General features: G+C 39.9%; 1 protein-coding gene across 3 annotated transcripts in view; it reads left to right on the top strand.

The window, feature by feature from the left end:
- The window catches only part of LOC101286016 (RE1-silencing transcription factor), a 167,613-nt gene that overhangs the window by 105,010 nt on the left and 38,419 nt on the right, over positions 1-24,184 (top strand). For all 3 annotated transcript variants that reach the window (XM_049709304.1, XM_049709302.1, XM_049709303.1), the window contains exon 2: positions 21,530-21,688. The gene's annotated coding sequence lies outside the window, so the exon portion shown is untranslated. The remainder of the gene's footprint in view (positions 1-21,529; positions 21,689-24,184) is intronic.

The raw sequence follows: 24,184 nt of genomic DNA, 5'->3' as shown, positions 1-24,184 counted from the left end.
TGTGTATCTATTATAAATTTTTGGTTTGTGGTAATATTATATTTTAAATATACATATATTTAAAGTTGATGATCTCCAGAATTCCCTGGCAGTCCAGTGGTTAGGACTTGGTGCTCTCACTGCCAGGGCCCTGGGTTTGATCCCCGGTTGGGGAAATAAGAAATAAGATCCCGCAAGCTGCATGGTGGGCAAAAAATAAATAAATAAATAAAAATTGATGATCTCTTATGTTCAGATGCATTCTAACAATGCTGCATTTTTACTCCCCCCACAACACACATTTGATAGTTTTGCCTTCATATTTTACCTCTTTTTGTTTTGTGTATCCCTTAACTAGTTATTGGGGATATGGATGACTTTACTATTTTTGTCTTTTAACCTTCCTACTATCTTTGTAGGTGGTTGATCTACTACCTTTACTGTGTATTTGCCTTTTCCCTTTCATAGTTTTAATTTTTATAGCTGTGGTCTTTTCTTTTCCACATAGAAAAGTCCCTTTAACATTTCATGTAAGGCCCGTTTAGTGGCGCTGAACTCTTTTAGCTTTTGCTTGTCTATAATTACTTTTTTTAATCTTTATTAGAGTATAATTGCTTCACAATGGTGTGTTAGTTTCTGCTTTATAACAAAGTGAATCAGTTATATATATACATATGTTCCCATATTTCTTCCCTCTTGCGTCTCCCTCCCTATCCCACCCCTCCAGGCGGTCACAAAGCACCGAGCTGATCTCCCTGTGCTATGCAGCTGCTTCCCACTAGCTATCTACCTTACGTTTGGTAGTGTATATATGTCCATGCCTCTCTCGCGCTTTGTCACAGCTTACCCTTCCCCCTCCCCATATCCTCAAGTCCATTCTCTAGTAGGTCTGTGTCTTTATTCCTGTCTTACCCCTAGGTTCTTCATGACATTTTTTTCCCTTAAATTCCATATATATGTGTTAGCATACGGTATTTGTCTTTCTCTTTCTGACTTACTTCACTCTGTATGACAGACGCTAGGTCTATCCACCTCATTACAAATAGCTCAATTTCGTTTCTTTTTATGGCTGAGTAATATTCCATTGTATATATGTGCCACATCTTCTTTATCCATTCATCCGATGATGGACACTTAGGTTGTTTCCATCTCTGGGCTATTGTAAATAGAGCTGCAATGAACATTTTGGTACACGACTCTTTTTGAATTATGGTTTTCTCAGGGTATAGGCCCAGTAGTGGGATTGCTGGGTCATATGGTAGTTCTATTTGTAGTTTTTTAAGGAACCTCCACACTGTTCTGCATAGTGGCTGTACCAATTAACATTCCCATCAGCAGTGCATGAGTGTTCCCTTTTCTCCACACCCTCTCCAGCATTTATTGTTTCTAAATTTTTTGATGATGGCCATTCTGACTGGTGTGAGATGATATCTCATTGTAGTTCTGATTTGCATTTCTCTAATGATTAATGATGTTGAGCATTCTTTCATGTGTTTGTTGTCAGTCTGTATATCTTCTTTGGAGAAATGTCTATTTAGGTCTTCTGCCCATTTTTGGATTGGGTTGTTTGTTTTTTTGTTATTGAGCTGCACGAGCTGCTTATAAATTTTGGAGATTAATCCTTTGTCAGTTGCTTCATTTGCAAATATTTTCTCCCATTCTGAGGGTTGTCTTTTGGTCTTGTTTATGGTTTCCTTTGCTGTGCAAAAGCTTTGAAGTTTCATTAGGTCCCATTTGTTTATTTTTGTTTTTATTTCTATTTCCCTAGGAGGTGGGTCAAAAAGGATCTTGCTGTGATTTATGTCATAGAGTGTTCTGCCTATGTTTTCCTCTAAGAATTTGATAGTTTCTGGCCTTACATTTAGGTCTTTAATCCATTTTGAGCTTATTTTTGTGTATGGTGTTAGGGAGTGTTCTAATCTCATACTTTTACATGTACCTGTCCAGTTTTCCCAGCACCACTTATTGAAGAGGCTGTCCTTTCTCCACTGTACATTCCTGCCTCCTTTTCAAAGATAAAGTGACCATATGTGCGGGGGTTTATCTCTGGGCTTTCTATCCTGTTGCATTGATCTATCTTTCTCTTTTTATGCCAGTACCATACTGTCTTGATTAGAGTAGCTTTGTAGTATAGTCTGAAGTCAGGGAGCCTGATTCCTCCAGCTGTGTTTTTCTTTCTCAAGATTGCTTTGGCTATTCGGGGTCTTTTGTGTTTCCATACAAATTGTGAAATTCTTTGTTCTAGTTCTGTGAAAAATGCCAGTGGTAGTTTGATAGGGATTGCATTGAATCTGTAGATTGCTTTGGGTAGTAGAGTCGTTTTCACAATGTTGATTCTTCCAATCCAAGAACATGGTATATCTCTCCATCTATTTGTATCATCTTTAATTTCTTTCACCAGTGTCTTATAATTTTCTGCATACAGGTCTTTTGTCTCCTTAGGTAGGTTTATTCCTAGATATTTCATTCTTTTTGCTGCAATGGTAAATGGGAGTGTTTTCTTGATTTCACTTTCACATTTTTCATCATTAGTGTATAGGAATGCCAGAGATTTCTGTGCATTAATTTTGTATCCTGCTACTTTACCAAATTCATTGATTAGCTCTAGTAGTTTTCTGGTAGCATCTTTAGGATTCTCTATGTATAGTATCATGTCATCTGCAAACAGTGACATCTTTACTTCTTCTTTTCCGATTTGGATTTCTTTTATTTCCTTTTCTTCTCTGATTGCTGTGGCTAAAACTTCCAAAACTATGTTGAATAAGAGTGGTGAGGGCTTCTCTGGTGGCGCAGTGGTTGAGAGTCCACCTGCCGATGCAGGGGACACGGGTTCGTGCCCGGTCCGGGAAGATCCCACATGCTGCGGAGCAACTGGGCCTGTGAGCCATGGCTGCTGAGCCTGCCCGTCTGGAGCCTGTGCTCTGGGATGGGAGAGGCCGCAACAGTGAGAGGCCCACGTACCGCAAAAAAAAAAAAAAAGAGTGGTGAGAGTGCGCAACCTTATCTTGTTCCTGTTCTTAGTGGAAATGCTTTCAGTTTTTCACCATTGAGGACGATGTTGGCTGTGGGTTTGTCATATATGGCCTTTATTATGTTGAGGAAAGTTCCCTCTATGCCTACTTTCTGCAGGGTTTTTATCATAAATGGGTGTTGAATTTTGTCGTAAGCTTTCTCTGCATCTATTGAGATGATCATATGGTTTTTCTCCTTCAGTTTGTTAATATGGTTTATCACATTGATTGATTTGGGTATATTGAAGAATCCTTGCATTCCTGGGATAAACCCCACTTGATCATGGTGTATGATCCTTTTAATGTGCTGTTGGATTCTGTTTGCTAGTATTTTGTTGAGGATTTTTGCATCTATGTTCATCAGTGATATTTGCCTGTAGTTTTCTTTCTTTGTGACATCCATGTCTGGTTTTGGTATCAAGGTGATGGTGGCCTCGTAGAATGAGTCTGAGAGTGTTCCTCCCTCTGCTATATTTTGGAAGAGTTTGAGAAGGATAGGTGTTAGCTCTTCTCTAAATGTTTGATAGAATTCACCTGTGAAGCCATCTGGTCCTGAGCTTTTGTTTGTTGGAAGATTTTTAATCACAGTTTCAATTTCAGTGCTTGTGATTGGTCTGTTCATATTTTCTCTTTCTTCCTGATTCAGTCTTGACAGGTTGTGCATTTCTAAGAATTTGTCCATTTCTTCCAGGTTGTCCATTTTATTGGCATAGAGTTGCTTGTAGTAATCTCTCATGATCTTTTGTATTTCTGCAGTGTCAGTTGTTACTTCTCCTTTTTCATTTCTAATTCTATTGATTTGAGTCTTCTCCCTTTTTTCTTGATGAGTCTGGTTTATCAATTTTGTTTATCTTCTCAAAAAACCAGCTTTTAGTTTTATTGATCTTTGCTATTGTGTCCTTCATTTATTTCTGATCTGATTTGTATGATTTCTTTCCTTCTGCTAACTTTGGGGTATTTTTGTTCTTCTTTCTCTAATTGCTTTAGGTGCAAGGTTAGGTTGTTTATTCGAGATGTTTCCTGTTTCTTAAGGTAGGATTGTATTGCTATAAACTTCCCTCTTAGAACTGCTTTTGCTGCATCCCATAGGTTTTGGGTGGTGGTGTCTCCATTGTCATTTGTTTCTAGGTATTTTTTTATTTCCTCTTTGATTTCTTCAGTGATCACTTCATTATTAAGTAGTGTATTGTTTCATCTTTATTTCTTCTAGGTCCTTGTTAAATGTTTCTTGCATTTTGTCTATTCTATTTCCAAGATTTTGGATCATCTTTACTGTCATTATTCTGAATTCTTTTTCAGGCAGACTGCCTATTTCCTCTTCATTTGTTAGGTCTGGTGGGTTTTTATCTTGCTCTTTCATCTGCTGTGTGGTTTTCTGTCTTCTCATTTTTTTTTATCTTACTGTGTTTGGGGTCTCCTTTTTGCAGGCTGCAGGTTCGTAGTTCCCGTTGTTTTTGGTGTCTTTCCCCAGTGGCTAATGTTGGTTCAGTGGGTTGTGTAGGCTTCCTGGTGGAGGGGACTAGTGCCTGTGTTCTGGTGGATGAGGCTGGATCTTGTCTTTCTGGTGGGCAGGTCCACGTCTGGTGGTGTGTTTTGGGGTGTCTGTGGACTTATTATGATTTTAGGCAGCCTCTCTGCTAATGAGTGGGGTTGTGTTCCTGTCTTGCTAGTTGTTTGGCATAGGATGTCCAGCACTGTAGCTTGCTGGTCGTTGAGTGAAGCTGGGTGCTGGTGTTGAGATGGAGATCTCTGGGAGATTTTCGCTGTTTGATATTATGTGGAGCTGGGAGGTCTTTTGTGGACCAGCGTCCTGAAGTTGGCTCTCCCACGTCAGAGGCACAGCACTGACTCCTGGCTGCAGCACCAAGAGCCTTTCATCCACACGGCTCAGAATAAAAGGGAGAAAAAGTAGAAAGAAAGAATTAGTAGAAGAGGAAAGAAAGAAAGAAAGAAAGAAAGAAAGAAAGAAAGCAAGGAGGGAGGGAGGGAGGGAGGGAGGAAAAAAAGAAAGAAAGAGGGCTTCCCTGGTGGCGCAATGGTTGGGAGTCCGCCTGCCGATGTGGGGACGCAAGTTCGTGCCCGGTGACTGGTGAGTGCCAGTTGGCACCAATCCTCTGTGCGGGAATCTCTCCGCTTTGCCCTCCGCACCCCTGTGGCTGCGCTTTCCTCCGCGGCTCCGAAGCTTTCCCCCTCCGCCACCTGCAGTCTCCGCCCAGAAAGGGGCTTCCTAGTGTGTGGAAACCTTTCCTCCTTGACAGCTCCCTCTCACTGGTGCAGGTCCCGTCCCTATTCTTTTGTCTCTGTTTGTTCTTTTTTCTTTTGCCCTACCCAGGTACGTGGGGGAGTTTCTTGCCTTTTGGGAGGTCTGAGGTCTTCTGCCAGCGTTCAGTAGGTGTTCTGTAGGAGTTGTTCCACATGTAGATGTATTTCTGGAGTATCTGTGGTGAGGAAGGTGATCTCTGCGTCTTACTCTTCCGCCATCTTATCTCTCCATCTATAATTCTTTATAGCTCCTTCAGATCTGAATTATAGCCTTTGTGAGTTGAATATTCTTGGTTGTGGGTTTTTTTCCTTTCACTACTTTGAATATGTATGGCTAGCTGTGAGGGCTTCAAAGCCAGGTATTCTGGGGGCTCATCTTCTGGTATAGGACACTTAGACTGGGGTCCTGTAACACAGGACCCTGGTCTGATCCCCACATTGGGAGCCCAGTGTGGGAATCAGACCCTTTACTACTTGAGGAGAACTTCTGCAGTTGTGATTATTATCATGTTTGTGTATATCTTCTTTTTTTTAATTTATTTATTTTATTTATTTATTTTTGGTTGTGTTGGTTTTTGTTGCTGCACACAGGCTTCCTCTAGTTGCGGTGAGCGGGGGCTACTCTTTCTTGCGGTGCACGGGCTTCTCGTTTTGGTGGCTTCTCTTGTTGCAGCATGGGCTGTAGGCATACGGGCTTCAGTAGTTGTGGCATGAGGACTCTAGAGCACAGTTTCAGTAGTTGTGGCGCATGGGCTTAGTTGCTCCGTGGCATGTGGGATCTTCCCAGACCAGGGCTCGAACCTGTATCGCCTGCATTGGCAGGTGGATTCTTAACCACTGCACCACCAGGGAAGGCCCTGTGTATATCTTCTTTGGAAAAATATCTATTTAGGTCTTCTGCCCATTTTTGATCAGGTTTTTTTTTTTAAATTAAGTTATATGAGCTGTTTATATATTTTGGATATTAATCTCTTATTGGTCATGTCATTTGCAAATATTTCTCTCATTCAGTAGGTTGTCTTTTCATTGTTTTCAATGGTTTCTCTTCTACGGTTATTATTTTTTTAAGGGGTTGTTTTGTTTGGTTTTTTTTTTTTTTGGCTTTGCAGGGTCTCTGTTGCGGCGCGCAGGCTTCTCTAGTTGTGGCATGTGGGCTCTAGAGCACGTGGGCTCAGTAGTTGCAGCGTGAGGGCTCTCTAGCTGTGGTGTGCAGGCTCAGCTGCAGTATTTGGGATCTGAGTTCCCCAACCAGGAATCGAACCTGGGCCCCCTGAATTGGGAGTGTGGAGTCTTAACCACTGGACCACCAGGGAAGTCCCTACATTTATTTTAAAATTGAGTAAACCACAGGTTCAGGAAAGTAAAATAGTACTTATGTGTTTTTTTAAAAAATAAATAAATATATTTATTTATTTATTTTTGGCCACACTGGGTCTTTGTTTCTGTGCATGGGCTTTCTCTAGTTGCAGTGAGTGAGGGCTTCTCTTGTTGAAGAACACGGGCTCTAGGCACACAGGATTCATTAGTTGTGGCACACAGGCTTAGTAGTTGTGGCTTGCAGGCTCTAGAGTGCAGCCTCAGTTGTGAGCCTTAGTTGTGGTGCACGGGCTTAGTTGCTCCACAGCATGTGGGATCTTCCTGGACCAGGCCTCGAACCCGTGTCTCCTGCATTGTCAGGCAGATTCTTAACCACTGTACCACCAGGGAAGTCCCAAAATAGTAGTTATATCTTAAAGTAAGATATTTTTGTTATTTATTCAATCATTCATTTAGCAACAACTGTGAAGTTCAGACTATGTGCCAGGCATCGTTTCAGACATGGAGAACACAGAAAACAAATTCTCTGCATTCCAGAGCTTAAATTACGGTGGGAGAACATGACAATCAATAGAAATAAGGAGAGGATAGATATAAATATAACAGTAAGCTTAATTTTAGCTAGTGACGTGATATAAAGAAAAAATACAAATTTTATTGATATGAAAAGATATTTAGAATATGTTGTTAAATAAAAAATGGGAGTTGCAAAAGAATAAGGTGTAGGGGTCTCAATTTTCAGCATATGTAGGAGTACTACTAAAAAAAGGAAGTTGAGAAGTATATACACTAAAATATAAGCATATAAAATACTAAAAACAAGACCATTTGAATTTCGGATCTATTTCCCAATATTAAGAGCAAGGAAAATAAGGGGAGCTGAATTCTCTGGGACCTTCAAAACATCAGATCTATCAGATTTTATGTCTACCTGAAGAAGAATTTTTCCTAGTGGCCTGGAGCCATTACTGACAAAAATAATTGACAGGGTGATGATTTGTGTAAGATCCCTGGTTTGAATTAATGTGCTCCCCTGCCCACCTCTATCAAATTTTCAAATTACCTTGAAGCAAAGCTTTGCTCGTAGTAGGTACTGCAGGACTATTTACTGCAAGCTGGCAGGAAGGAATGTATGAACTTACCGTGGAATGGAAAACAGATGTCAGTACTTTGGAAATATAATAAAACAGCTTTTTAGGTACCAGGAAGGAGTGTATTTGCAAATCAGGAAACACTCAACCCCAGGAAGCAGATGCTAGTGTGCTTTTTGTCAAAACTCTGGGGTAACATTTTTACTTTGGTGACTATCAAATTTTTAATCTATCCAAGGAATTTATTTCCAAAATGACATTCTTGGTGACTGCTTCCATTCACAACAAGCTGGGTTTTGCGATAATTGCCTTTGATGTTTGTTCTGTGGCCTTCCTCCTTCTCCTAACCCCTGCCACTGCCAATTACTCTGGGAGGCTGCCCACAACAATGGAGACTATTGCCTCAGTAAAGGCGGTATCCATGGTGCCAGAGGCTGCAGGCACTGCTGAAGGCTATACTGAGAGCAAAGGGAACTTCCAAGGGTTTGCTTATATAATGTTCCTTTCTAAAATGTATGACCATCGTCACATGGCTTGGGGCAGCATTTTCATCTCAGATCTCCACTGGATTCACAAGCTGCCTCTGCTGTGGGCAAAGTGATTCTTAACATTGCAAGGCTGTAGCTGGGGAATTCCAAGGGCAGGTAGAGAAAAGAGGAGATCCTTGCTAGGGTGATAACAGTGCCCTAGGGGCTGTCTTCCATAAACCATTTCTGCCTTCTACACCCAGCAATATTTCTTGAAGGATTAAGACATTTTAGACAGTGCCAGAGAAAGGAACTAACATTTATTGGTTCATGATTACGGGGCACAAGTTGTACAAATCCATCTTAATCCTAGAACATTTAAGAGTCCCAGTTTATAGATGAGAAAAAAAATGAAGCTCTCTTGGGATCTAAACTCAGATCTCTAGACTCTAAAATCATGTTCTTTCTACTACAAGGAGCTTTGAGAGAATGGGGACATGGCATTCAAGATTACTGGCTTATTTGGGGCAGTATGCTCAGTAAATGATACCAGGACAGTGGTATTCACAGGGATGGGCATAAAATAGTCTAATCCAATATATTACTTTAGTTACATTGGAACAAAACGATCACTTTTAATACATCCTCATTTGGGGGAAATAACTGAAATTTTAAGACTATTGAAAGTACCTAATTATAAAATTTTTAACAGTTTAATAGGTGTCCTGACCCCCAGCCCATCACACCTCAACAATCAGTCAAGGACCAGGGGCTTCTTGTTCAGATCCTAACGCTCCAGGTTTCCACTCTTGGCCATTTCCTGTAAGATAAAGGAAGATGCCAGCCATACTGGATAAAGCTGTACTTTGGGCTCCCAATGCCTTCCATAATTAATCACATTTCAAATAGGTCCAAGTAGTATATGCTATGCTCATCATCATGAACTTATTAATATCTTTTTGCGCCCACTCCTAACTATTTAAAACTGACAAACTGTTTCCGATAAAGGATATAAAATGTACATGCAAACCTGATGAATAGAGTTGCAGGTAGATGTTGTTACAAAAAATTCCTTGAAACCAAGAAGTTCACAGAAAGGGCATTTAAAAATTATCAAATTCTTGTGTGGAACAATACAAGAACAAATTGTCATAGAGAATGCTAAGTTGTCTACAAGCAGTGGAACATGAGTTCTTTAGAAATAGGAAAAGAAGATTTTAAAAAGTGGCTACCATTGGTTCTGGAAGGAAAAAAAGAAAATATGGCAAAAGAAACCATTTGACCTCTTCTATCTGACACATGTTCTTGGAGATGACTTTGTCCCAGGGCTGAGTCTAAAAATAAAGAATGTGTCCTTTCCATTGTCATTATTTAAGTCCTACTTATCAGTATGAAAGGCCAGCTCTCTGAAAAAGTTGAATACTTAAAAAACAGTTTAAATATTCAGCTGTAGCAAGTCACTTTAATGAGTATACAAAATGTCACAAATTTTATTTTGAACTTGTACATCTGATTTTGGAAAACATTTCCATGGTAGATTTAGTTTTAATTTGTCCTACTTCAGTGCAAAAATTCTTGGATCCCTGAAGTCTTCCCAAGTTCCTTTTACCTCTTTTGTAACAGTGACTCTTAAATTTTAATATGCATGAACAGCTTGTCAAAATGCAATTTCTGATTAGTAGATTTGGGTCGGGCCTCAGATTCTGCAGTTTTACTAAGCTCTCAGGTGATGACAGTGCTGCTGATTGATGGACTTACACTCTGTGAAGCAAGACTTTAGATTATAGAATTCTTAAAACTCAGTGGAATGAGATCTCAAAAGCAGGGACTAAATGGATTAATAGAGGAAAACTTTTTATAAGGGGACATTTAAGAATGAAAAGAATATGAATAAAAACTATCTTAAACCAGGACTTGAGGGCTTTACTGTGGAGAAACACTGACAGGTTTAAAACAAGGAGGAAGTTGGTCAGATTGGCTTACTATCACTCCTTTCTTGCTAAGAACAACACACAAGGCACCACTGGCGAAAGTGCCTAGATAGCTACAATTCCCTAGCCAAGTCTTTTTTTCTTTTTTTTTTGGCCATGAGGCATAGGGGATCTTAGTTCTCCAACCGGCGCCCCCTGAAGTGGAGGCGCAGAGTCTTAACCCCCGGACCACCAGGGCCCTAGCCAAGTCTTTGTCTCTGTCTCAACCTCCCTCTCTCCCTCATGGCAGTTAAGTGCAAGCTGAGAAATTTCAAGCATAGATGACAGACACAGTCTTTTTTTTTTTTTGGCTGTGTTAGGTCTTGTTGCGGCACACAGGCTCTTCGCTGTGGCATGGGGGCTTCTCTCTAGTTGTGGTGTGTGGGTTTTCTCACTCTAGTTGTGGTGTGCGGGCTCCAGAGCGTGTGGGCTCTGTAGTTTGTGGCACGCAGGCTCTCTAGTTGTGGCGGGCAAGCTCAGTAGTTGTGGCATGCGGGCTTAGTTGCCCTGCGGCATGTGGGATCTTAGTTCCCTGACCAGGGATCAAACCCACATCCCCTGCACTGGAAGACAGATTTTCTACCACTGGACCACCAGGGAAGTCCCACAAACACAGTCTTTATTTGAGATATTATCTCTACAGCCGACTTATGAAGCAGGTGCTACTAACTATCCCTATTTTACAGAGGAAGAAACTGAGATTCAGAGTTGTAGTAATTGCCAAGGTCATTGAACTAGTTAATGAGACAGCTGGGATTTGAGCCCAGGCAGTCAGGGTCTAGAACCCACATTCCACTTCAGCAGAAGCTTCCTCAAGTATTGCTCTCAAGAATTCTATAACATAGCACAGTGTGGTGTGTACCAGGCATCTAATCTTGTTGGATTTCACTTTGGTGCGATCATCAGGATCCTGCTAGGAACGTAATTATTGTTTGTAGAGTCTAAATCTCTTCCAGAAGTCTCAGGTACATCTGTAGTATAAGTTTTCTACTTGTACTGTCTCCACATCTTTTTTTTTTTTAATAAAGTTATTTATTTTATTTATTTATTTTTGGCTGCATTGGGTCTTTGTTGCTGTGCATGCGCTTTCTCTAGTTGTGGTGAGCAGGGGCTACTCTTCGTTGCAGTGCGTGGGCTCTAGGCGCGTGGGCTGCAGTAGTTGTGGCATGCAGGCTCAGTAGTTGTGGCTCGTGGGCTCTAGAGCACAGGCTCAGTAGTTGTGGCGCACAGGTTTAGTTGCTCTGCGGCATATGCGATCTTCCTGGACCAGGGCTCGAACCTGTGTCCCCTGCATCGGCAGGTGGATTCTGCATCGGCAGGCTCGAACCTGTGTCCCCTGCATCGGCAGGGGTTAAAGGGAAGCCCTTTCTCCACATCTTCAGCTTCCATTTACCCTTCAACCCATTCACATCCAGCCGGGCATCTGTCCTCATCACTCCACACTAAGTGACCTTTTTAAAGTCCTGGCTGTCTTCCTTGTTGCCATATCTAATATATGCGTTCTACTCTTTATCTGACACAGCCTCTCAGCAGCATTTGACCCAGCCCTCTAGTTTTTCTAACACTATACTGTTTTATTCTCTGGTGTGTCTGTTCCCTCTCCAGTCTCCTTTGCTACCGCTTCATCCTCTGTGGGTCTCTAAATGTTGTAGTTCCAATTTGGTATTGTATCATGTTAACAATTCTGTGTCAGTCTTTATTTCTTCTCTCATTCTTTTCCCCACTCCTTCATCCCTCTCTGTTTATACTCATGACTGTAAATACCTTCTTGATGATGTAAATGACTCTCAAACTTACATTGTCAGCCCAGGCCTCTTCCCTGAACTCTAAGTTTAGAACTTCCTTGACGTCTCCACCGGCATATTTTATGGGCATCTTAAACCTCTCATGTTCAAAACTAAATTTGCTTGTAAGGTATAAGCAGGAAAACTAAGCCCTGTAACCTGTGGAGACTGGGCAGATCTTTTGCCAAAGAAAAGGTCTTTTCCCATACAACACTGAACACAAAGAGGATATTTATTAGTTACTTGTCCAAAGTTAAAATATGGCTCTCAGAGAAATGTGTGTGTGTGTGTGTGTGTGTGTGTGAAAGATTTGTTTAACTTATCAGTAAGGGAACAGACAGATGGTAAAGCTCACCATTTGAAAACAGAGACTTACAAAGTCTGCCAGGAAAGACATGCTAAAAAATATTTGCTAGATGAGAGACACAACTAGTTAATGTCCTATAGGGCAATAAAACTATAGCCTTTGGGGATATCTTTTCTGACGGAGAGAAATCATTTTCCTCTCTATCAGACAAAAATCTACAAGTTAACATTAACTTCACAAAGTCTGTGCCTGATTGATAGTAAATAGCATAGCAAAAGTGGTCATTTCCCTAGAGATTTAAATCATCCTTGAGCAGACCTGTTAAGATAGAACTCAGACATGACATTGAAAAGGTACACATGCTTCTTTTTGCCTTATTTCCATGTTTTGGATGATTTTTTTAAAGATGTATCAGAATCTTTACACACTATTTCTTAAGCACACAGTTTATAATGGACAGAGCTGGAATTTTGATTCTAAAGCTTGTATTCCTTCTACCATATTCCTTTGACACATACCTTTTATTTAGATGCTATAAAGATTTTCAGGTTCTAGGGCTGACAACTGAATATCCATTACCAGAACCAAGTGCTCTCAGAAAGCTGAGCATTGTTTATGGATTTTTTTCAAGCCTACTCTCTTGGGTCCCATTGAGTTTTCTGTTCCCAGAGACCTAGTAAGTATTTCAGGTTTATAGCATTCATTTCCAAGGTTACCCAATGTTTCATTTTTTGATATTTATTTCTATGTACATATCTAGTCTTCTCAAGGAGACTGTAAGCCTCTCAGAAGGAATTTTTCCTTCTAAATACATTGCTGTAATTACAGCTCCTTGGATATGCTCTACAACATTCAGTAAGGATTAGCTATAATGAACCCATATATACATGAAAATGAACGCTAAAGAAGTTGAGTTAAAGGAGACATATTGTAAAGTAAAATAATATGAAAAACGCAATGGACAGAAGGAATCTGAATTTAAACTAGAAGAGAGAATGGATTTGTACTGATATACTAAGAAAGATTTGTAATGATATACTAAGAAGGCCATACTTAGCCCTGAGGAGAATTCCTAAGAGTAGGAATTTCCAATGATACCTCCTGGAGGAATGTTGTTTCATGAGCAATAATTTATTCATTTAGCAATTTATATTGAGTGTCTGCTATGTATTAGCCACTGGGATACAGCTGTGAGTAAGTCAGACATGGCCCAACTTCATGGAGATTATAGTGTACTGGGAAAAACTAGTACTAATTTTTCAAAGAGAATTAAATTACTATTAAGAAATTATTCTTAAATAAACAGTTTCCTTAAAAAAATAACATCCGACAATGTACCTGACCAGTACTCCTCAAACTGTGAAGGTCATCAAAAATAAAGAAAGTCTGGGACTTCCCTGGTGGTCCAGTGGTTAAGACTCCATGCTTCCAATGCAGGGGGGCTGGATTCGATCCCTGGTCAGGGAACTAGATCCCACATGCTGCAGCTAAGAGCCCACATGCCACAACTAAGACCCGGTGCAGCCAAATAAATAAATAAATAAATAAATATTAAACACACACACACACACACACACACACACACACAAATAAGGAAAGTCTGAGAAACTGTCATAGCCTATGGAGACATGACAATGAATAAACATAATATGGTATCCTGGATGGGATTCTGGAACAGAAAAAGGACATTAGGTAAAAACTAAGGAAATCTGAATAACTGTGAACTTTACTTAATACTAATAATGTGTTGAAAGAACTGAACACATACTGGTTCATTAACTATAACAAACGTGCCATTTTAAAAGTAAGATGATAGGGCAAACTATGTTGGGAATGAAAGTGTATGGGAATTCTGTACTATCTGCTGTATTCTATAAATCTAAAACTATTCTAAAAAATAGTCTAGAAATTTTCAAAATGCTTTTTCTATAGATAAAAAGAAAAATTATTTATGATAAACACTAAGAAGACAAAAAACTGGTGTTTGTTGTTAAGAGTCTCTAAAAGTGGCAAGAAAAGGCTTCCTGGGAAATCACATAAAAGCTGAAACTTGACGTTTGAAAAGGAGTTGGACAAGAAAAGAGGACATTAAGATCCTTCTAGGCAGGGAATTCTAAGACTGAGAAAGTTAAAGCAAGTGAGTGTGACCCCAGCAAGAGCCCTGGGCAAAGATGATAAGATGAGACTGTGACTGCCCCAGATAGGCCTTGGATACCAGGTTAAGAATTTTTTAATTTATCCCCAAATGAAAGAACCATTTACTCATGAACCAGTATTATCAGCATGCCTATGTGAAGCTCTGCTAAGCACTGGCCCTATAGCAGTGAACAAAACAATAAAACCCCTGCCCTAGGAAGCTCCTTGCTTGGTCAGGCCATTCAAGATGGCTGTTCTCTTGCTCTCTGTACATACCCTGCTCACATGACTGACCTTCCTACCTACTTGCCCCAGGCCCAAGCTAGTGATTGGGTGAGGGGCGGGCCCCTCTGCTAGTTTCCCTGGTAGTCCATGAACCAACATGATGTCAATTCCCCCTGTAACTGGCAATCTTCCCCTCCCCCCAGGAGAAAAGACTGCTCCCACATCCCACCCGCTGTCTGCAGCAAACAGTGGGGTGTCGCTTCAGGACATTGCTTCAGACATGTTAAATTCACCCCCATCCATTAAACCATTGATGTCTCTGTTGCTGACTCCAGGCTCTTTCTTAACATCTTGAAGCTGGGCAAGTATAGGCTTTGTAGGCTGGCTGGGTGCAGCCCAACACCCCCAAAATTGGTGGCAGGTGCTGGAGAGATTGGGCACTGAAGGGCCTTTGGTTTTACTATGAGATGAAGGCTTTTGAGCCAAGGAATGACTTAAACTTCGTGCGTTATTTATAAAACCTCAGTCAGGCTGCTACTTTTCCCTATAATCCATTCCCTCGCATTAGCCAAAGTGACCTTTTGCAAACAGACCTGGTCATTCTCCTCCCCTGTTGTTTCTCCTTGCAGAGAGACAAGAATCCAAACTCCTAAAATACTTAAAGAAACTAAACTCTAAAAAAATTTCAGCAAAATATGTCAATCTGAAAAGAAAATCTGATTATTTTCTAACAGGTTTTTACAGTATTTAATACTATTCTATAGTATTTAAAGCAGGGGTCCGGGGTAGAGTTCCTCTCCAGACTAAACCAATTCCAGAGGAATGTTGGAGGTCACTCTGAAGTGATCTGCATATGCAAACCAATGTCCTTTAGTTTATCTATTCTATCAAAACCTTGTCTTCAGTTAAAGACCTCACTCCTGTAAATGGGAAAATAATTTTCTTTGTATTCCTGAAACTGCATGTCACAAATGCACCAAATAAACATGTATGTGAAACATCCTCTTTATTTCTTCCATACTGACTTTATCTATCCTCCTACAACTCTACTTTGGGGAGATTCCTCCAAGAAATTCAATTTGATCTTTTTATATATAACTGGATTTGGTGGGTTTTAGGTCTGAGCACACTTTACTGGAATATTTCTAGGAGACACACCCAGTAAAAACGATGAATAAATGAATTTCATTTGTGCAACATAAAGAAAATTTCAGTATACAAATATTTAATTTTGTTTTTGGAATGCTTTAAAATTTTAATACATGGGATTCTGGGAATTTATTAAAAAGAACTAGACAAATCTACATATAATGACAGGTTCAAGATCTATTATAAAAGGAAAAAAGTTCAGGACAGTATGTAATAATTTTAGTTTGAATATGTATTTTATATGTATGTCATATATGGTTAGAAAAAAGCCTTAACCATGTAACTATTGACACTACTTATTCTTGAGTACGAGTGATATATAAAATTTTAGTTTTCAAATTGTACACTTCTGGAATGTTTGATATTTTTTACAAGTTTGTTTCTAATTAGTTGTGAGTCACAAAAAATTCCAGAATCTAATACTTATAAAGTATATAATACTTCAGTGTTTAAATTCATATTTATAGAAACTAACAAAATAGAACTAAATTATGACTATTGTAAAATAATGATAGTCAATGATTGGACTAAAACCTCTCTCTAGGTGTAAATGACCCATTTTATTTGGACTTCCAGATTAAGATGATCTATACTTCCTGACAAATTATCAGTGATTATTCTAAAAAAAAAAAAAAGTTATGCTTCAGTTTTGCGGCTATATTAAGGAAAAGTCTACCTCCTTATTATAATTCCCACTTCCATCTTTAAAAAAAAGGGGGGGGGGCTTACACAGTTCCTGCTGATTTACTAACCAGCCCATCTTGGTACTGACCAATAGTTGCTCTGCTCACTGTGAATGGGAAAAGATGGATGGTACCTGACCACAGGCTAAGTTAGTTTGGCAGAATATCAAGCAGGAATGTCAGTAACCGAATATTCCTGAAAGATCACTGAAAGAGTTCCCCTCCCTCAGTGAACCACTTACCACATATAAGAATAAGACTATTGGAGCCTTGTTGGATGGATTTCCTCCACAAAGTTGTTACCCGAAAACTGGGTTTGCTTCTTGGTGGGTGTCAGGGCAAAAGATACAACCAAGCCAAAGATTGGAAGAAGTAATGATTTGTGAAATAAAAATCATATTTTTATGTCAAGACAAGAGAAGTTTAAACAAAAAATCTTCTCAGCCCTTTGGACTCCTCTGTCCCCACACTGTGCATTGTATATCTGCATTATGCATCACCAACCTTCCCCTGGGAGGGGGAGGAATACCTGCTCAACCTTAAAGAGGAACTTCTAGCATCAACAAGACAACTCCTTAAAAGATAGCATTACGTCTTGATCTTGTAAGAGGTCACATGACCTACCACAATGACTCATTTGATGTCCAGCCCTCTGTCTCAAAAAAGCTTATATAACAGTGCCTTGACTTCTAAAGGGTGGAACAGTTCTCAGAGCTTTCTGACATGCTCTTCCTGGGTTATAATCCTCAAATTTGTCTCGAATAAAATTTTCCATTTCTTTCTTAGATCGACTGATTAATTTTTCATCAACAGATTTATTACTTGCAGCAAGTAAGGAGAACACCAGAGATCTTTCCCAAAGCAGTGTCTCTCCAAACAGCAAAATGTGGAATTTTTAAGCTAAGGGTACATGCATATTTATGAAGGGGCTTGGGTGGTATATGCATATTCATGAAGGGGCTTGAGCAAGGGAGAATTTAGGCTAGAATTGGTGCAAAAGTCGACAGAGTCCAAGCTTTAGTTGATGGAAGTCAGAAAAGGTCAACATCATCATTCAGTCCTCCACCTGAGTGGGGCCCTCAGTTCCTGCACAACTCAGAATATCAGATTGTGATGTATACCCCTTGAGGGGGAACTAGGACTCAGTTTTATTGCTGAACTATTGTTTCCTGACTGCTTTTCTTTTGTTCCTCCATTCCCTCACTTCCCTTAAGATCATTAATTACTGAGACCCATTCAAGGGCAAATCATTGTGGCCAGGCTTAGATCACAAAATGGCTTAGGCCAAAAATGGCTTCTCTTATGTCAAGAAAGCCATGCCTGGTTCTCTTTCTCTGGGGACCCCCTACCCTACCTGCTTACGAAGTCAGTGTCTCCTCCAGTAAACCTGTCCTGGCCCAGACTGGGTTAGGTGCATGGATTGGCTGCCATGCATAATTAAATAAAGAGTGTTTAGGGCCACGACATCCAAGTACCAGGTACTAACAGAGCACATAGAGGCTTAGCAGGACTTGATGTAGTTCAGGTGGAGGCTTCCTGGAAGATGTGACATTTAAGCAGATTCCTGAAATGAGAACAAGCTGCCCAAGCAGAGTGGGTCTGTGTTGCAATGGGGGTAAGTACTGAGGCCCAGAAGAACCATTTAGGTAGTTGGAACAGCACGTGGAGGTAGTCTGAGACTGGAAATGGCCAATGTGGTGGAGCTGGTGAAAGGAGAGGTAGCAGCCCAGGTCAGGCAGCTTCTTATTGGACTTGTTAAGCAGTTCAAACATTGCCCTAAAAGAAATGTGAAGGCACTGAGGGGATTTTATCCCAGGAATGATGTGATCAGATGATCTGATTTGCATTTTTAAAAGTTGACTTTTTAAGGCCTCTAGATGAAGAATGGAATGTAGAGGAGCAGGAATGGGCAAGGAGACATTAATTAAGGCAAGAGATAATGGTGGCTTAATGCTTGTAGATAGAGTGAATGACAGAACTTTTGAATAAAAGTATAGGATATAAGGTCTGAAAAGTCCCCACAAATCCCTGCCAGGTTCCAGGTTTTATGTCTCAGTTAACAAGGCACCATGAATTATCCAATGCTACATAGCTTATTCATAGTAGAGATAGACTACAAACCAATTCATAGTAGAGATAGACTACAAACCAATTGCATTTTTCTCTTGCTACCTTTTTTTATGGACCTCCTCATATGACTCAGCAAGTTTTTGAATTTTAAAAAATACAGTGCTTTACTAAATGATGGATATATGAACTTCATTACACTAGTCTCTCTACTTTATGTTTGAAAATGTTATAATAAACAGTTCTATATAAAGCAGTGCTTTAAAACTGTTGGGGCATAGGTACAAATTCAAGGCCTTTGAGTCAGTTTAGCAATGGAAGCAATTCCAGAGTTTCCTGGGGCTCCCATACTCACATGGTACCCTCTGGGCCCCAGACTGGTAGACTCAGCTAGGTAGTATTTGGACTGATTGCCATAGTCATAGATAATGCCAGATTGCTGGACTCCATGGCACTTCCCTGGGGCAAGACATGGAACCTCTCTTAGAATCTTCTGTAAAATGGGAGTCCATACTATCAAATGACAAAGATAATACAATTTAGTAACGCGTTCAATGAACTGTATCGAAGGGAAAACCATCCATGTATTGGGGATGCTGCTCACAGAGAGTGGATCCCTCTTTCCGAGGGGTTTTAGGCCAGACTGAGTTTTATAGCACTTAGAAGAGGCAACAGGAAACAGGGCGTGATTTCCTTATAAGCCTAGTAGATCCTGTTTTCCAGGGTAAGGTGAGCTAGCTAAAGCTCAGCTAGAGGACTGTGATCTGTGTGTGTTAGGTTTCCTTGAGAGTGCGGCGTTTCCTGGAAGTGCAGGCTGACTCAGGTTTAGATTTGTGACCTGGGCCGGGCTGCTGGGGCGGCCTCCATTTTCTGGGTCCCCATACATGAATTATCTTTATCCATACTTTCTATACAGGGGATATCGTGAGAACAAAGTGAGTCTGTGTTGGTCCCACATTCCCTAATCACTGAACGTCATTTTTTCTTAACTGTTCCTTGACGTTGAGTAATCAATGTCACCACAGCTGTCTGCATAAACCACCAAGAGTGACCACATAGTTGTCTCTTTTTGAGTTATATTACATGTTAAAAATAAACTTGAAGAAGTTCCGGGTTTGTTTTAAGCTGGGGACTGTTCCTCATTTAATAGCTTCCGAATATAGAAAGCAAAGATAACAGTTTATATTCACTAAGACAATTATATGGAAGGTGAGTGAGTGGTGAGGTAATTCGATTGACTTTCAGTCTGAAACCTCTGGATCTTGGAGGGTGGTGGTTGACAGTTAAAGGAATTAGCTTTAGCTATTAATTTCTTTTCCAAAGTGGCTGATGTGGCAGGCCTTCCTTAGGATTGTGATCAAGGAACTCTTCAAATAGCACCCTCTATTTTTATTTTAATTAAAAAAAATTTGTTTGTTTATTTTTGGCTGCTTTGGGTCTTCGTTGCTGCTCATGGGTTTTCTCTAGTTGCGGCGAGCAGGGGCCACCCCTCGTTGCAGTGCGTGGACTTCTTACCGCGGTGGCCTCTCTTGTTGCGGACTCTAGGCACGCGGGCTCAGTAGCTGTGGCTCGCAGACTCCAGAGCACAGGCTCAACAGTTGTGGCACAAGGGCCCAGTTGCTCTGCGGCATGTGAGATCCTCCCGGACCAGGGCCTGAACCCATGTACCCTGCATTGGCAGGCGGATTCCTAACCACTGCATCACCAGGGAAGCCCCAGCACCCTCTATTTTATCTTCTACCCAGTCTTTCTGCACCATGTAGATTCCTTGTTACCCAGAAAACATTCAATTAGTCATCTCCTTATTTGCATTGGTGAGGGAAGATTCAAAAGAGTAAACCTGACACATTGTAAGTACTGAATGATTGTTGAATGAATGAAACAATTTATAAGCAAATTTGAGGCCTATAATTTAAATATAACATTATAAGCTGCATAATATAGAAATGCATATTGTAGAAAGTGAAAGTACCCTCCCATAAGCCCATTCCACAAAATAAACCTGGTTGATATTTTAACCACTAGTTTTATTGAAAACACTGGATTGAATATACTTGTATATCTATATACACTAGAAGATTTTGTTGGGTCAAAAGCCTTGTGTGTTTATGTGTGTGTGTGTGTGTTTATTTTGGCAGTGCCAAGTTATTCTCCAAAAAAGTTGTAATATTTTTCACTCCCCCAAACATACTCTTATAAGATGTTCCAAGATTATTTTATTTTACTTTAAAAATTCTTATTTTCTATATTATAAAAGTAGACATCCTTTTGAGAAAAATTAGAACAATTTGGGAACATACAAATTAGAAAATCATAGTATTTCCTACCCTCCATCCAATTTTGGGGGTTATTTTAGAATTAGACGATGATATGGTCAATATATTAACCTCTCAAAATCAATTTTAGTTTATCATTTTTTTCTTTTTCCCCCCAGCATATGTAAACAACCCATGTCACTCCTAAGAAATTCTGGGAGAGACCTGCCTAGGCCTCCGAGACCTCAGGCACTCTTGCTTTTCAAGGCCCTACCTTACATCCTACCAATCAACTTCAAATGCAGCCACATCAAATATTATACATATATATATACCCATACAAAATGGTAATAATTTAATAGTTTTCTCTTAAAAATACTTGGGTGTAAGTAACTTATTTAATTTATCAGTTATGATTTCTCAATAACTGTTCTGCATACTCAGGATTTCTTGAGAAGTGAGAAAATATAGTCTGTAAGTTTTTAAAAATATATAATGACATTTAGTAAATGCTAAATTTATGAATTAAGTTGACATAATGTATTTGTAATCTTTCATTAAACCTTTGTCAACTTGTCTTACAATTCCTTTTTCAAAGCTTAGAGCATAGACCTTGTAGAGGTGCCTGATCTAGCTTAGAAAGAATCATACCAGAGCAGAAGGACAGGATTTATTCTTTCTACACAAAACTATCTGGCCCAGCAATTCTTCAGAAAAATACTGTGGAGCTTAGTCTGAATGAGGGAATTTTCTGGAGGATACTATTGATTGTTTGGTGGCAGACAGTGCAAGAGATGTAACAGGAAAATGACTTGGCTTTTTGCAGGCTTCCAATCAGCCTACAGCCCATGGCTGTATCATGGTGCAGAGAGGGACAAAGAAGCGGAGTTTTCTGTACCAAGATTGATCTTCAGAAAAGTCAAGGCAACAAAGCAGTGTAACACCTAAGGCCAGTGGGTCTCAACCAGAACAACTAGTGCCCCAGGTAAGTTGCCAGATTTATCAAATAAAATTATAGGATGCAACATAGAAATATTACATGTGACAACCTTATAAAAATTATTTGCTATTTATATGAAATTCAAATTTAACTGGGTTGCTATGTAAGGCAACCATGTCACTAGGAGACATTTCCAATGTCTGGAGTCACAACTGGGCAGGAAGTTGTGCTACTAGTGCCCAGAATGTAGAGGCCAGAATGCTGGTAACATCCTAGACTGCAAGGACAGGGACCCTAAATGAAGAATTATCCAGCCCAAGATGTCAGTGCTGAAGTTGAGAAACTCTGACCTAGGCTAACTGATACATAAGGCATTTGCTGGATTGGCCATATATTTACATTTCAGTTTTTGAAAGAATAATTCTTGTTATAATAAAAAATTCAAATAGCAAGAAAATTATTATTTGAAAGCAGAAATCTCCTGTCATCCTACTTCCCAAATCACCACAAATAGTTTGAAACGTTATTCCAGATATTTTTTCAGACCAATGTATATACCCTTTTAATTTTTTTATTTTTTGGCCGCACCGTGCAGCTTGCAGGATCCTAGTTCTCTGACTAGAGATTGAACCCAGGCCCATGGCAGTGAAAATGCAGAGTCCTAACCACTGGACTGCCAGGGAATTCCCATATACTCTTTTTAAAAAATTAAAAACTGGTTCATACTATATGATCTGTTCTGAAATCTGCTTTTTAAAAATTGTACAATGTTAGATAGATATCTTTTTATACCAATATACAGTACTATTTAAGCCATATTTATCTATATGAAACATTTATTTTTAAAAAAATTTTTATTGGAGTATAGTTGATTTACAGTGTTGTGTTACTTTCTGCTGTACAGCGCAGTGAATCAGTTGTACATATACATATATCCATTCTTTTTTAAATTCATTTAGCATATAGGTTATTACAGAGTATTGAGTGGAGTTCCCTGTGCTATATAGTAGGTCCTTATTAGTTATTTTATATATAGTGGTGTGTATATGTCAATCCCAATCTCCCAATTTATCCCTCCCCCCATTTTTTCCCTTTTAGAAACTATATGTCTATGATTACATCCAAAACCAGCTCCTACTGATGAGCATTTGGACTGTTTCCAGTTTTTTGCGATTGCAAATAGTGCCACAATAACCATCTCTCTCTCTCTCTCTCTGTATGTGTGTATGTGTGTGTGTATATATATATATATACACACACACATACACACATATATATGTATATATATATTTTTCCCCCAAATATTTCTGTAGGGTAAATTCTTAGAAATGGAGTTGCTAGGACAAAGTGTGTGCACAATGAAGTCTTCAAGAGTCTACCCTCCCAAGCCAAATTACCCTCCCAAGAGGTGATACCAGTTTACGTGGCAACTTAACCATGTATGAGCCTGTTTAGAGATTTCTTTATGAGGGTTACTAATTTATTTACTTTACATTTTTACCCCACTGGAACTGAAAAAGCAATGTAAACACCAGCAAATAAATATGTTATTTATTTTAAATTTATTTATTTATTTATTTTTGGCTGCACTGGGTCTTCATTGCTGTGCGCGGGCTTTCTCTAGTTGCAGCAAGCAGGGGCTACTCTTCGTTAACGTGCATGGGCTTCTTGCAGTGGCTTCTTTTGTTGTGGACCACGGGCTCTAGGCGTGCGGGCTTCAGTATTTGCGGCACGTGGGCTCAGTAGTTGCGGCATGTGGGCTCAGTAGTTGTGGCATGCAGGCTCCAGAGCGCGGGCTCAGTACCTGTGGTGCACAGGCTTAGTTGCTCCACAGCATGTGGGATACTCCCGGACCAGGGATCGAACCTGTGTCCCCTGTATCCGCAGGCGTATTCTTAACCACTGGAACACCAGGGAAGTGGACTTACCAAAATTACTTATCAAAATTAACAAGTTGCTCATTAATACTTGTTTCAAGACCGTCACCTTGCTATGCTCACCAATGCTATACTAGTATATTATCAAGTCTGCCCATTCCCGACCAGTTCCCTGCCTTACCAGAGCAGCTTAAAGTCATCTGACCTGGGCCTGAAACCCTATAAATATCCTCCTCTTATTATTAAGAGTCTGTCAAGGTGCTGTTCCTTCTTTCTGCAGTATTAAACTTAGCTTTGCTTAGTCAACAAGTTTTTTGGTGGTTTTATGGGAGGTTAATGATTGACAGCAATAATCTACATCACAGGATTGTCATGAGCAGTGAATGAAATCAAGTCCTGAAAGCATCTCTAAACAGTAATGTACTTTCCATTGCACAGCAGACAGTGCCTAAGATGGTGCCCAATTATCACTTCCCTCCTCTTCCTCTTTCTTGAACTATGCAGGCCTAATGTGGCCTGAGAAACTTAGAAGAGCATGGCAAAGAACTGACATTTACTGAGCACTTGACACAACACTGTGCCAGGCACTCTGGTGGGAGTTCTCCATTTATGACCTCACTTTGTTCTCACATTAGACTTGGCAAGATGTCATTATTATTCTGAT

Source organism: Orcinus orca, chromosome 4 (assembly GCF_937001465.1).
Source record: "Orcinus orca chromosome 4, mOrcOrc1.1, whole genome shotgun sequence".
NCBI classification, from domain to species: domain Eukaryota; kingdom Metazoa; phylum Chordata; class Mammalia; order Artiodactyla; family Delphinidae; genus Orcinus; species Orcinus orca.
The sequence above is the reverse complement of the archived record's forward strand: the minus strand, read 5'-3'. Positions and strand labels throughout refer to the sequence as shown.